We start from the raw sequence: 15,536 nt of genomic DNA, 5'->3' as shown, positions 1-15,536 counted from the left end.
GAAGGGACAAGATGCATCCCTTGCACTCACCGCAGCTGTAGAGGGACTGCTTGTCTCACTCGGACACGCGCAGACATGCAACAGCTGCAAAGAAACTTAGGAACATAGGACATTGGATGGGAGCTGGCTTCCTGGGATGTGCAATCCAGTTTCCTGCTATTCCAGACAACCACATCATATAATCTTGCTCTGAAATGTCTCAAGGTCCATTCTAGCGCTGTGAGACTATTTGCTCCCTGCTCAGAGGCTGTTCTGGCCCCTGGCTGCTCTGATGTTAGAAACCTGCCCCAACACCTACATTTACTCATGACCAGTTCACACCCACATATTGTTCTGCCAGTTGACTGTGTCCTTCACACGAGCACGCATAGAGGTTGCAACAACAAATGGAAATGCTCCGAAGCCTCCACTTGCAGCTGAACAGACACCATCTGCACCCCGCCTCAAACAAATATATACACACGCAACAGCTGGGTAAAAACATTTCCCTCAGCATAAATATCAATATGCTTGCAACAGCTTCTAGGAAAATAGACACCTCACCCCGCCACCCGCAGCACTCACATGCACATGGGTACAGACGTACGAATGCATGCAAATGCCGATGGGAAACTAATGACTTGCTTCATGCATTCCAAGAACTGTAGAGAAATTACTCTGCCACACACTCCCCACTGCAAGCAGCACTACTATTAAATGTGTTATATTGTGATCTCCAGTTGCATCTAAATAATCTCACCTGTGGCCCAGATAGTTATCCTGCTAGCTATTGTATGAGTATAGAACAATGCAGTTACCCCATCTATCTCACACCAGCAGATCTATAGGAGGGTGGTGAGCTCCTTTGACCCCACCTTGCACATTTTTATCTCTGTTGGGAGAGAAATAACCTCATGCAAATCCAAACCCAGCAAGTACGGGACTGCCCCTAGCCTTCTCACATGCATACAACCACCTCAGGGACAGGACACCAAACCCACAAACACTACATGGAGGGGCAAACGATCAGTAGCCCTATAGGAATGAGTTGCTTCCCTCAAAACACAGGCAACAAGTGCAAAGGACCCACCTACAAAACTAGCCCCAGGCATTACACGCACCACCTAGATGGCATGAAGAAACAAGTTGGTCCATCAGGTACAAACGCACAAGATCATCAGCCCTGTTGAAAATTACAGATAGGAAGCTTGTTGTATCCTCTTTTACTCCAAACCTGCAAGCCCAAGTGTGTGGGGAAAAAAACCCCACACACTCTTGACACTTTCAGAGAGACAAGAAGTGAGCAGCTCTGAGGACACTTCTGGATGTTCCCTGGACCATCTGTAGATGTCTGTTCCCAGTGGAATAAATGCCAAATCTACCCACTCCACCTGGGATGAGAGGAGAAAGAAGCTTGTCTTGGCAACTGCAGACTCTAGTTTCCTTGCCTTTATCACTTGGGGGGGGGTTATGACCGTAGGGTTTTTGCTCCAAGCTCTTTTGGAGCTAAAAGCTAAAGGAACAGAGATTTGCTTCCATCTTTCTCTACCTCCTCCAAGAACAGACTCTATCTAATCTTGGAGGGTGATGAAGCAGGAGAAAAAGTTTCCAACTCCAAATTAATGCAGGATTTGCTCCTGCTTGAATTTCTCCAGGATCATCTTGCAGTCTGTTCAGGATGAAACTCCCAGAGGCTCTTCTGCTGGTACAGATCTGTTCTGGACTCAGAAGTGCTGCGGCAGGATCCTTGTGCTGCCAGGGCCCGTCAGGGTCAAATGGTATTTGCTCGTACTCCCACTGACCCAGAAACAATAGTTAAATCCAGCAGAGCAGAACTGCCCCAAGAGACAAGCAGAAGTGAGCACCACATCCCCAGTGGTGTGGGACAGCTGGGTCCTCAATCTGATTCAAAGCCAGGCCCCCGATATTTATTCATCCCATTGCAGATGATCACTCAGAGTATACAGAAGCTCACCCCCATGTTTATTTTGCAGAGGTTCTGACCTTGTCAAAAGCCCCGGAAAAGGCTCTGTTGTCAGTTGCTTCCCAAGTGGAAAAAAAAACCTTCACCAAGAAAAAAACCTCCTAAGGATGTCACAGAAACTTTAAGTCAACTGTAGAGGTGCTTCATTCCCTACGTCCAGTGCTACAGAAGAAGAATCACCTTCTACTTCTTTTGTGCCAACGTCTGTGAGACCACCACCCTCCAGCCAGACCTGACCTTTCTGCCCCCTTAACAGGGATGGAAACAGCACCGACGACTGCCTTGGTTTACACCTTTCTGCTCAGCTGCTGCTCTATTTGGATGTAACATCCTCTAAGACTGGAGATGCTCTTAGGGGTCACCAAGGGAGTTTGCCTTATTAGAGCAATTCCCTGGTGTTATATGCCAAGGAGCTGGAATAAGTCCTGGAATAGCCCAGAATCTGGGAGTCACAAAGGTGATGATAAAACTCATTTTTAACCCTCTGTGCCCAGACTGGAGAATACTGGAGGTAATGTTTAACATGGACACGACCTCTAGGGAGTAAGGGCTGGGAGCACAGAGAGCTGTTCCCCATGTCTCCACCACCACCTGGTCCTTGTGCTGTTTGCCCGCATGAGGAGGGAAGAGTCAGGCAGAGAAGGCAGCCACCTAGTCTGCCTGCACTGCCTTCGGTGTGTGCTGCCAGGGAAGGGAGTCTCGCTGAGAGTGTTTCCAGCTCACAGAGCCGGCGGATCAGCCCTTCTCCCCCTGCCTCTTCTCCTGCCCATCTGCCCGTCTCCCCCAGGGGTACCACCAGGTCCCACAGCTAGGGAAAATGGGCCCAGGGAGGAGGCTGGGCTCTGCCCTCGCTGCAGTCAGAATCTCTCCACTGATCTATACTGCGGTGAGCAGTGACAGATTGATTTTACAGCTCTGCTTGGAGCCGGCCGCTGGCCCTGGGCTGTGGATGAATCAGCTTTCTCTGGGCCTTGGCTTTTATTTCATTATTTTCCTGCAACTTCCCTCACAGGCAGCAAGACGGAGAAAGACAAAGTTGGCAGATTTCCTTCCCTGTTCATGTGCTCCCAGCCTCCCAGCTTGGCTTTGGGACTCTGGGAGGAGGGAGGGAAGGGATTGTTTTGCAGGGACTGACAGCTGTCAGGAATAAAGACATGAGGCTCCTTCTACATGGATTGCTGCACATTGCAACGTCTGTGGGAAAAGGCAAGTACTGCGTAAGCACTACGTAGCATGAACAGTTCCTGCACTGTTATGCCGATGCCTCATTCTTTGCCAAATGGAGAGAGGCCCGTTTTTCATTACAAGGGGCAGCGTGTTTGGAAAGAACATCCCATGAGTACACTTGACATTAACCTGCTTACAGCCTCCGGGGTGGAAGTGCCTCCAGGTTCTCCCCTGATAGCTGTGGACCTAGAGGAGGGGGCAAGGACTCTTACTGCTGTCTCCATCAGGCTGAGAGGTCTCTGAGCATGCCACAGCTAGGAGGTTCTGCTGGGATAAAGTAGCACCTCCAGGCATGGAACTGACCTTCTTCCCTCTCCTGGCTGTGGATACTGTAGGCTTTGCCCAGGGGGACCCAGGCTGAGTCCTAACTCAGTTGTTATGCCACCAAGAAGAGCAACAGTAAACTCAACCAGGAAGGAGCAGTGAAATTAAAAGACAGAAAGGCATAAGGTTTTCCAGCGCTGGTCTGGAAATACAGTGGGACAGTTCAAACCTTCAAGGCCCCATCAGCAGAAGGCAATCTGGACAATTGGTGTCCCAAGGAAGAGCAGAGAACAGAGGGACCAACCCAAAGTGCAACAGACATGTTCATCTCCACACTCTCAACACCTTGGGAGTGAATAGGAGCAAATCTCTGCTCTATCAGACTTACTGCTGAAAAATCCCTTTGTCAGAGCTGAAGATCTGCTCAGGGGGTCCTTCACCTGTGCTGGAACATGCTGTGCAAGAGGAGGAATAGCCAAGGGGACCCACCTCCTGTTTGGTCTGCTCCAGCCTTCTTACCATGTGCTCACCTCCCAAGAGGGGCATCACATCACCATGGGTGGTACATTCATCACAATGGGTTCAGGATGCCTTGGAGCTTTTTCCTGCCTTGTCACAGAGCTCTCCAACAATATAGACTGCCTGGGGAAGGAGAATTCCTCAGAGAAGAAATGCTAGATTTATTGAAAATAGACAACTAGGACATTATGTCTGTGGCTCCCTGAGGCTCACACATATCCTTTCTCTCTCCACCTGCCCTTGAGCAAGGATCAGAGAATGGCCTTGAAGATGGCCAGAATGGCTCAAACCATCAGAAGGCAAGGGCTTTTTGAGCTGTAAAGATGAAGGGGTGGGAGGGGAAAAGGAGGGGAAGGGAAGGAAGATGGGAGAAGCAGGAGAGAGAGGTTTCCCAGAGGTCTGTCCCAACAAGAGGGAGGGAGGCAGCAAAGTCCATCTCATCCACTTTGTGTATTCTTTTAATCTCTTGGTTTTTAATCTTTCACATCAGGAATGAGAGACATCATTAAAAGTAGAAGAAATCCCAGCTGGAAGGGAGGTGGGGATGGTGAAGGAGACAAAAAGGTTTCTTGTTTCTAGTCCCTCTCTCTCCCCCTCTTCCTTTTTCCTCTCTGCTTACAAGCAATAATACAGGCAGTGACCTGACAGACACAGACACACACTGGAAAAAGGCCTGTACCATGGCCTCTGTACCATGCAGGTCAAGCCCTCCCATGGTGACAGTCTATGGTGGCACAAAGGCACAAGCCTCAGTGCCCCAAGTCAGCTTGAAAAGCTCTTTCAGAGCCAGAGATGAATAGCAAACATTGCCAGCAAGGTTTCTTCTTGTTAGAGTCAGGATGGCCTGAAGAAGCCAGCCCACCCCTTACCAGGAGAGGAGAGACAAGTTTTTGGAGGGCAAGGGAGGACCTGGTGGCATCTGACTGCCTTGTTCCACAGCCTCAGGCTGGCGCTCTGTATCTCAGCTTCCCCCATCTGTCCAATCCTGTGGATAATAATCCTCACCTCGGAGGGTGATTGAGAGAGGTTAATGAATTAACATTCATAAAAGCTTTAGATAAAGGGCTAAGGATTATTACTGTTGTTATGCATGGAAACAGCTCCTAACGAGCATTTCCCACCTCCTCCCACCTTCGAGCCTGGGGGATCATCTGACACAGATCCTGCCGCACAGGAACTCCCCCAGAGATGGAATTACAGGGAGAGTAACAGAGAGTACTGGAGGTTGCCAGAGACTCTAATCAGGGGAAGACAAATTGGGGGCATTCCATCAACCAGCAACCCACACCGGGCTGTGGGGCCAAGAGCCTCTCCTCTCACTCTGTAACCAACAGCAACAGGTCCATCCCACTCCCATCAAAGTTCAGCAGAAAACAGGCCATTGATTTCTGACCATGGCAAGCCAGCCCATCCTCTTGCCCTTTCAAGGCTGTCAGCTGACCTGAGACAGTTGTGCAAGATACATTTGCTTTAAGGAAAGCTTAATCCCAAAAAGAAACTTCTGTGCTTCTGGCTTGGGGCAAAAGTCAGAAACAACCCAGACAGACACTCCCTTCACAGGCATAGGAAGAGGCTAGCTGGGATCAAATTTTGGTGTCTTAAGTCTTGTGCAAAAAGTTACCCAGGCTGGGGATGGGAATTAATTCAAAGTAGGAGTCTTAATATTACACATCTCTCCCTTATACACAAGCATAAACTCAAGAGAGAAAAGCCCTCCCTATCTCGCCTACTATAAATACACCAAACCACTTAAAATGGCTATGTTAAAAGAGGGCTGGTAATTTGATAGTGGTGTCCACTTAATTAGATTAGGCTCTTCTTGAACTCAAGGGCTGCAAGCAGCTGATCCTGCTTTCTTTTTCAGTATTATCCTATCAGCTTCCATGTTGACATGACCATTGAGCCTCTCTCCAAGCTTGGGCCTCAAGGGATGCTGACAGGGAAACCCCAGGGGACCAAAAGCTGTTGTCAGGCAGTGACCCAGCAGAGCATTTAAGTATGTGCCCCTAACCCTGCACTGAAGTGCCCACTTGATGGAGCAGAAGCAAAGTGTTCCCTCAGTCAGGAGGAAGCTTTGGGGCCTGCCCTACAACTGGGGTCCAGGGGATGCAGCTGGCATGAGCTTTCTGCTGAGACAACAGCTCTTATTCAGTGCTCAAGCAACGCTCTTCCTCGCTTCCCTTGCCATGTTCACACGCTTTTTGCTTTCACTTTCCAAAACCTGTTTATCTATGGCAAGAAAAAATGTGAACTAGAGTATAGCAATGAGTATGAAGCTCATGAACAGAGACAGACCGATTTTGGGGCAAGGTGGCTGGCTGAGGACCTTTACAGAACCACACATGAATGCACATTTCCATGACATGCCATACTAATGAAGAGGGAATGGATGGGTTAAGGGCAAATCACGGGGTCACTGATGACTGGAGATGAAATCATGGTCTTCACCCACTCTCAGGGCAGTTGGATCACCAACTCTGCCATAGACTACATCTGTGCCACACAGCGCAGGGCTCCAGATCTCAGAGCAGAGTAGCTGCACCCATACAGTGCCCTGCCTGGGCTGCTAAGCACTTCTGAAAATAAATAGTGCTGGGTACATCTTGGTGACAAAGTTTGTCAATCACATCTGGGGTAAAAATCAGCCTCTCTACACTGCAGCGTGTGGGAATTTGCACTTAAGCTAGGCAAATAGCAAACAGCACTTAGTCTCCACTGAAATGAGAGACCAGGGGACAGCACTGCCTTGGACAACTTCTCAGGAGACTACAGCAGATGTTAACAAACTATACACATAGCCAGAAGCTTTTTTAAAATATCTTGTTTTCCTGATTTCTTACCTGTGGGGAAATAAGTGACCTGTTTGTAGGTTACTGGCGCCAGCTGGCAGAGTCTTTATTGTGAACATCATTAGTAAGGGAGAAAGTCACCTGGAAGGGGGAGATATTGTTCTGGTCTTGGGCAGGGGACAGATTTGGTCAGCTCTTGAGGACCAAGAGCACTGCAAGTGCTGGTCTCCCTGAGGTCTGATCCAGTTCTCACCCAAATCTAGGCTAATTGTGGTATTGCTCTTCAACGGCTGGATTGGACCAACACTCTTCCTACTCAGGTCCTTCAATCTCTGTTCAGTGAACTTTATTCTGTGCCTAGCAAGGCTGTATTCTGCACAAGTTATCCCCTCAAAAACACCCCCAGATTTGGACAATTAAAACTGATGGACCTTTTGCTCTCCATCAACAATGGAGGATGTTGGCTTTAACACAGGCAATTTGCTATTCAATATGTTCTTAATTAATATTAAAATCTATGTCAGGTTGTTTTGTTGTGGTTTGTTTTTTTTTTTAATCCTCTATCTCTTTGTTATTTATTCGTTTCGATTTTTTATTTTACCTCGTTAATGTAGTGGTGATTTAGATGCAGTTTCCTTTCTCTGCTGCACTTAATGAGTCGTCAGCTTTATTCACTCTCACCCGCGTCCTCATGGGAGCATGCTTTGATTTTCTAGTGGGTGCATGAAAACACAGATTAAAGCAATTAGACAGAAATAATCTTAGGGAAAGGGGAGAGAGATCCAGAGCGCCTAATTATACCATTTTAATCAAGACACAATTATGCAGAGACTTTTATAGATTATAAATTAACCAAACTCCAAAGGCAGAAAAAATATCATTTTAAATATGGTTCATTACGCTTGTTGTTTCTGCCTTGTGATCTCTCCCAAACTGGACTTCAGGGTTCATTTAGAAAAAGTTCTGGATGGGGCTTTGCAGAAATGGAGGAGCAATAGACTGAGGAGACCCTGCTTGCTAGGACCAGGGTATGGAAATGGCCTCTGGGAGAAGGTAGGGAACCACAGCCACATTTCTCACTCACTGATCTCACCAGTCTTTTCCCAATGAACCAAGTAAGTGCACCTGCTGGCAGGCCAGGCTTGACTGAAGACCTCCAGCTGCCTGCATGGGTCAGGTAAGGAAAGACCCTCTTCAGAGGTCTGGGTTTTGTTTTGCCCTAACAGGCTATGCTGAGCTGCCAGTGAAGCACTGTGGGTACTGTAGTCTAAGAAGCAATTTCCCAAGCTACAAACATTCCAATTAGAAACACAGTGAGTGGGCAAACAAAACACATCAGGCTGGATGTGTTTTCTTCTGAACCCTGGAGGAACTTAAGCCAGCTGCTCCAGATTTATAGCTGCTCCAGATTTATTACAGCAAAACTGCAAGGTGCTCAAGCTCTCAGAGCACGTAGGAAGGTGCTCTGCTCCTGCTGTCTCTGCAGACGAGCCAGCAGACCCCCCGCCCTCCCCAAGAGCTCCAAGGAATCCCAGTTTCCCATGTAGCTGTCATACTACTTTATGATGGGGAAGTTGTCCAAAGCTCAGGCACAAACAGGCAGGCCAGTTCAGGCACCTCTGATTTTGTGGCTGCAGCCCAGCAATGTCTGTGAGGTATCGCGCTGCTCTTTTTTGCTGTGAGCGCAGCACTAGCGATCCCTCCTGCATTGGCATGCAGCACTCCTTGAGCTGTTCACAAAGACCTTCCAGGTATTAAGGAGATAGGAGAGGGCTCACCGCAGGAATCCTCAGCTTCCTGTGAGGCTTGCCAGCAAGGCTCCTGAAAGGTTTTGCTGCACTGTGGCCTGTACAAAACTCTTTTCCAGAACAGTCTGCTGCCAGGCACCTCTCACAAGGATGTCTCAACCCATCAGGGCTTCACCAGGCCCCTCTCCATTGCCATGGACACCCCATGCCATGAGCAGCATTGCTGACATGGCTTCTGTCCTCTCCGCTAAGGGCAATCCTCTCATCTGCCAAGGGACCAGCCTCGACCATCTTCCAACTTCAGGTCAGTCCTGATGACACTCATGCAGGCTGTCTGCAAGGTGGGGATGGCTGGTATATGCCCAGAGCTGGTCTATCCAAGTGCCAGGGACACCACGAGGATAGGCAGCTGGCAAAGGAGAGACAGTGTCAACATTAGGCACAAAGGACCGATGGGCATGCAGCTATTGAGCCTGAAGGTCAGCAGTCCATCCAAGGAGTGAAAGGCAGTGCCTTCCCTCAGTTGCCCTGTGCTGGAGCCACACTACACCCATCACTTCAGAGGGGAAAACAGGGGCTGTATGCACTTTATCCACCATCCATGCCTGAGCAGTGGGACTGCTGTGAGCTGATGGAGGCAGACATGGGTAGCAGGGAGATTCCTGAGACCCCTCTCCCTTGCAGCCTCCTCACCCATTTTCTCCAACCCATACCTGCAGTGAAGAAAGTAGGGCTGCAGGTTGCTGGCCTTGACCTCCATTGCCTCCTACACCCAGGGCAAAGCCGGGAAGGGCTGTAGGGCTTTGGGGATAGCCCCATTCCCCACTTGAGGGCTCGGTCCAGTAGGTGAGTGGTGGTATCGGAGTGCCCTCTGCTGGCCCCACTTCTGGACTATTTGGACTGTCCAAGCTTTGCACACCCCCAGTACCCATGCAAAGTTGGGTCTCAGCTTGACCCCACCAGGCTCTGACACCCCCATCGTGGTAGGCACCTCTCCAGCAGCAATACAAGCCAGCCCACAAGCAGCATGGGGTCCTGTCAGTGCTGGGTCTCAGCCCCAGAGGAGCCAGTGTGATGGGGAAGCTGGGACAGAAACAATTGTAAGTGAGCATTTAGCTCTGCATATGTGGGTGTGAGGTGCAGGCATCACTCTCACACTTACTGAGTGTTGCTGCGGAGATGTGGTAGGGACTCCCAGGGGCTTTTTGGATACATTCCCAATTCCGTGGGTGGAAAAGTCCATGCCCTGCTGCTTTGCTCCAAAAGGCAAGAAAATCAGAGGTCTGAATGGCACTTCAGGTGCCATTCATATGGCTGATCCTGTGATGGGAGAGGGTAGTCTAGGAATGAGTGGCACTTAGAGACATGGTTTAATGATGGTCTTGGCAGTGTTAGGTTAATGGTTGGACTCAATGACCTTAAAGATCCTTTCCAACATAAATGATTCTATGATTTCACATACCTGGAGCAAAACATCCTGGCTATTTACCTGCTCTGGGTGGCTGGGAGCCTCCACCACACTGGATGTGCATGCCTTCGTTCTTCATCCTGAATTTTCCTCCAGAGCTCCCTGTGTTTTGACTATCCCAATCTGCTATGGTGAAACCAGCAGGGAAGGCTGGGATCGTTCTGCCTGGACCCAGGACACCTGGGTTCAGACCTGCCAGTGGATTCCCAGGTTGTGCTAAGAAATCTCTCAAGACTGTGCACACAGAATGGGTATCTGAAGTCCCTGTGGATATCTGCACCAGCAGAAAACCTGACACACTGTCTCTGGGCTCCAGAACTACAGAGTTGACCTTCTATTGCTATCAGCAGAGCAGAGAAGGAGAGAGCAAGAGTGCAATCCAAGGAGTTCAGGTCCTCTTTGGAGCTGGTTACTTTGTGTTTTGGTATCTAAGTCATTCAGGCAGGGATAACACTGACCTGACCGACAAGATGTGATCTAATTAGCAGTGCTCTCTTCAGGCTCATTCCAAGTTCAAGTGCTGCAGAAATGCTGAATACCAGGTCTGGTTACTGTTTGGGGAAATTTTTAGTTGGAAAGAGGTAATGGGAACTGGATTATCCAAGGAGATGTCTTGGGTTTGAGACTGGGGTGCTGATTTGAGATATTTGGGGACCTATGACAGAGATATGCAGTGAGGTGCTGGTCATGCCCGTAGCAGGGGGGCTGAAGGAGCAGAAGGGAGTCCCACATGAGTCCTGGAGGAGAGTCCCTGAGGACAAACTTCCTCCCACATGTCAGCGGTAGGCCACTGAGCCCTGCGAGCACTTCCATCAGGAACTCCCTTTTGTAAATATTACAAAACAGTAACAACAACAACTACAAAAAACATATGCAGGGGAAGGAGTTTGTTTTTAAAGGAGCAAGCAAAGGTGTCCTGCAGCCTCAGCAAGTGGAACTGTGCTGTGTACTGCACTAGAAGAAGACATTGAAATTGCTTAGACATGCAGTCCATCTTCAACATGGGACTAACACATAGTGTAGTCACCCTCACTGGGATTGTTTGTGGTCTTGAAATGCCATGCATGACAGCTCTCTGCCAGGGAGGAAGCTATGAGTGGATATCATTCTTCCCTGTCCTTGCTTAGAGCAGTGTAAAAAGAAAACTGATAGCATCCAAGATGGAGCAAAAACATTACTTTCCCTCAGCTTTTCATTAAACACTGCTGAAACCACTGCCCTCTCTCCTGCTCTGACAGTCATCTAAATGTCGAGCCACAGACAATGCGGAGCCAACCTCTGCTCCTATTAACCCAAAGTGCTGGAAGAATCGCAGGCCAGAAAAAGTTTTTCTGGTAAAAATGTAAATGTCACTTTAGAGAGAACAACTCCAGCTTGACAGAAAATCCATTGCCTCTTCCAAACAGTTTTTGAGCTCTTCTGGATGCCACACAGTGACTTGCTGAGCAAGCAAGGTGGAACACAACCGCTGTTTTTCCAGACCCATCTACTCAATCCTCAACTGCTGCAGTCCATTTACCTGTGGATGGGCCTGTCACTGCCACAAGGGTTCCCATTTTAAAAGGTACCAAAAAAAAAAGTGAAAGGCAGCCAAGACTTCCTCCATTTCTCCTCACCACTCAAATCTAGACGCCTAAGGTGTTGGCATGGATCCCATTCTCCATGGTCCCCTGGCTAAATCCCAACCAAAGTGGCATCAGGCTGGGACTTCCCTGGGCTCCTGTAAATGGCAATGATTTTTCTGCAACTGAAATTGAAATCTCATTATCCCAAACTGAATCACTTCCAAGTAGCACCATATCCCTCAGCCTGTTTTCTTGTCCACTAGGTACTAGCTCCTACCAAATAACTCAATGAGCATTACTGGTGTCCCACAGCAGTGCTGGAAACATGCTTCAGGGACATCTCATGGTCTGCAAAGCTCCCAGGGGAAGCCAGGGATGATTCCTGTGCCACCCAGGCTGGACTCTGAGGAGAAGAGTGGAGAGGCAGAAATCCACACTGGATTCCTGGAATAAGCCCTGACTACAACTCTCTGCAAGGTTCTTCTTTTTCTCCAGGATGTATGGTCTTCTGCCCCATTCCTAGGCTGGTTGTTCTGTGTGGGCACAGACCATGAGGGAAACAAAGACCACAGTTCTTCTGAGACATGGGAAATGTTTTTTATCAGAGCCCTACCCAATCAACCCAGCCATTAGCCAGTGACTCCTCTCCCAGATTACCTGTAGTTTTAATTTCTTCTCTGTGATTGTTTTCTGCCTCCGTTACCCTGGAGGATCCTTCTCAGCTGGAAAGCAAGGGGCAGTGTGTGAAACAGCTAAGTCCCCCACAGCTCCATCAGCTGTAGCAGGGTGTCCCCTCCCCAAGAAAGCACCTACTAGGTATTTTTGCACCTGATGCAAACATGCAGAACTCTGGGGCAGAGAGGACTCTGTGATAAACTCACAGCACTGTGGAAATGACCACAGAGAAACAACCAGGATAGGGAGTGAAAAAAAGAGATACAGGAAGTAAAGCAGTAAAATACATACATTTGAGGGCAGCGGAGACGCAAAGAGTAATGTGGAGATGCAAAGCAGCAGAAACTGAGCAGGTGAAATTATATTCACAGAGAGGTGGCTATAGGGAAAGAAAAGGGGAGGGAGGCATATAGGGGGAAGGGCACAGATGCAAGGAAAGAGAACACAGGGCAGGGAAGAGAAGGGGGAAGTCGGACAGGGAGAAAGGGAGGGATCTGGAGGGATTGCCTGATGTCAAATCTGATAGAAAAGAGGATTTGTCTGCAAAAAATAACCCAGATCTAAGCCACAGCTTCAGAGCAGCTGCGTACAGAGCCACAGCACATTTGTTCTTAAGCAAGAGCAAAAAAGGGCTCGTTCAGGTTGCAATGCAAAGCAGGGCCGTGCCATACCAGGAGGCTGCCCGCCAGCCTGGACCAAGAAGAAAGGAAGGAAAGGGAAGGAAAGACACGGCAAGGCAGGGGAAGGCAAGACGAGGCAAGGGAGGGGAAGTCAAGGCAGGGTGGAGGGTAGCAAAGAAAGGCAGGGGAAGGCAAGGCACGGCAGGGGCGCGGCGGGTCCGTCCCTGTCCAGGGTGCTGACCAGATCCTGCCGCCTCCCAGCCCCACAGCCCCTCTCCACCCCCTGCCCCTTCCCGACAGGGCAGGGGCCGTTCCGGGACCTTCAACAGTTACAAAAGCAATGTGCTTCCTGGAGTGAGATGAGCAAGGGTAAAAAGAAACACACGGTCGACTAGATGTAAAAGATATTTTTCCCCTTCCTCTCCTGCCAATAATTTCAGCAGTGGGGCTGGACTCCCTAAGGGCTGGACTGGCTCACTGGTCGTGAAGGGTGTGCCCATGGCTGGGGAGCTGAAAGAACATGAGGCATCTCCAGAGCTGCATTTCTGGCCTCTCTGGACAGGCTATTGTAAGGATCGGCCATCCTTTTAGCCTCTCTGTGAGGAACAGTCCTCATTTCTCCTCAGGCTAGACTCCCAGTACTCGTAGCCTGTGGTGCCCTGGATGTCTCTAGGTGCTCACTGTCCCCATTGCTGCTGGATCCACACTGAAAGAGCAGAGACTGAGATGGGAGGATGGCCTCAGCTGTCCCACCTGCAACTGATCTGTTTACATTTTATGACCAGGAATGGGCAGTCACACAAGTGCTATGTGTGTTGGGCCACATTTGCCACCAGGGAGCTTTTGGTGAGGAAATTTCTCTCTGTGGCCTTTGGCTTACAAAAGGCTTAATCTGAAAAGTGGTCTTAAAACCATGATCCACCCATAGAGTGGACAGGTGGTCTGTCTCCACAGCAGCTCAAACCCCTACTGTGGACTGCCACATTATTTTGCAAGATGAAAGGGCTGAAAAGGAGCTGGCCTCCTCTGTCCTCAGCTCTAGTGTGTGTCTCTGCCTCTTTCCAAACACATCCTGGCCTCACCAGGCCATTTTTGTTCCAGAGAATTGCAGCTCATCTGCCCCACAGAGGAGAAAGCAGTGCCCAAAAGCCTGACAGAGTTGTTCCATGGGCTGCTACAAATCGGTATTAACATAGAGTTGCAGAACAAACTTGTCTTTCAAAGATCAACCTGGTACCAGTGCTTTGTTACCAGCAACCTATTTTTCCAATCTGATGCCAATAACCTGGATCAGAACAATGTGTTTGAAGAGTCAGTTGGAAAAGCATCTGACAGAAGGGGTGTAAAGTGGCTGTCCCTAGTGCAGGACTGGATAACCTCTCAATAGCTCAATTACACCACGTCCTTAACTTTCTGTGATTCTAATATGTGACCAACTCAGAGGTCAAACTCTCCAGTCACAGACCCTATGTTACCAGACTAGTAACAACACAAACATTTCTTTCCAACACTGAAATCTTGCTCACAGTTGACATGTTGCAGGAACCTATAGTGACTCCTGCCAGACCATATAACAGCAAGCATGACTTTCTCAAGGTCACCATGGAAGGCAAAATGCCCTTCAGGGATGCAGATGTGGGGCAGCAGCCAGGCTCCAATTCTCCTGCCAACAGAGGAAATCAGGGAGCCCTTAAACAACTAGGTCCACATTTCATGAGGATGTGCTGCCTGCCAGCACACCAGCCCCAAATTTAGGGATAACTGAAGCATGGAAAATGCATGAGGAAGAGTCAGAAGAGAACAGCACAGTCCCAGGGCAGCCAGGATGGACTTGTGGCATCTCCCCCAGTTCTGCTCTCCCTGGCTGTGCCATGCCCAGCAGTTGGTTGGCTGAGTAGCTGTCCCTCTCCTGTGGGCCAACACCACGTGTCTACGTTAGAACATTATTCTCCAGTTCTAGGAAATTGGATTAAGGGTCAGAGAATACCAACTGTTATTTACCTTTGATTAAAACCAGCCCTCCTCCCTCTCGGGCTGGAGAGGCCAATGTTGCTGTTATTTATTCTGCTGCCAAACCTGGAGTTCAAACCCTGCCCTGTGGCACTCAATAAAAGCCAATGCAGGATGGGGGGGGGGGGGGGGGGGGGGGGCGGGCACGGTACAGCAGGCAAGCAAGCAGGGCTGTGTGGGTGGAAGGGGAATGATTATCCAGGCCACTAAGTCCAGTTTGTTTCTTTTGCAGTCAGGCTCTGGCTCAGCAAGGACACGGGTGCTGGAAATGTCTGCCCCTGTGGCTCACAGCACTGACAGGGATCCAGCCAGGGTGTTCCCAAGCAAGCCCTGCTTGCCCCCATGCCTGTCTCCTGGCTTTCCTCTCATACCACATCCCCACTTTCACACAACTCCCCTTTTTTCTTTATCCCCTTCTCTCTCTCTTCTCTCAGACTCCACCTTCACCCTCCTCTCCCCCCACAAGACCTCCCTGCCTCCCCTTTCTGCCTTTTCCTCTCTTCCTCTCCCCCTCCTTCCCACCCTCTCCCCCCACCTCTGTTTCTCACTCCCCTCATTCTCCTCATTCCCTCTCCCCCACCCTCCAAGCCGCTATTCCAGGACAACAGAGCAGATGGCAGGCTGTTTGTTTTATATGTCCCATTGTAAAATCAGCTCAGCTGTTGATTCTGTGACTTTTTCTAAAAAC

The sequence above is a fragment of the Phalacrocorax carbo genome, chromosome 1 (assembly GCF_963921805.1).
Source record: "Phalacrocorax carbo chromosome 1, bPhaCar2.1, whole genome shotgun sequence".
Taxonomy (NCBI): Eukaryota; Metazoa; Chordata; class Aves; order Suliformes; family Phalacrocoracidae; genus Phalacrocorax; species Phalacrocorax carbo.
The sequence above is the reverse complement of the archived record's forward strand: the minus strand, read 5'-3'. Positions refer to the sequence as shown.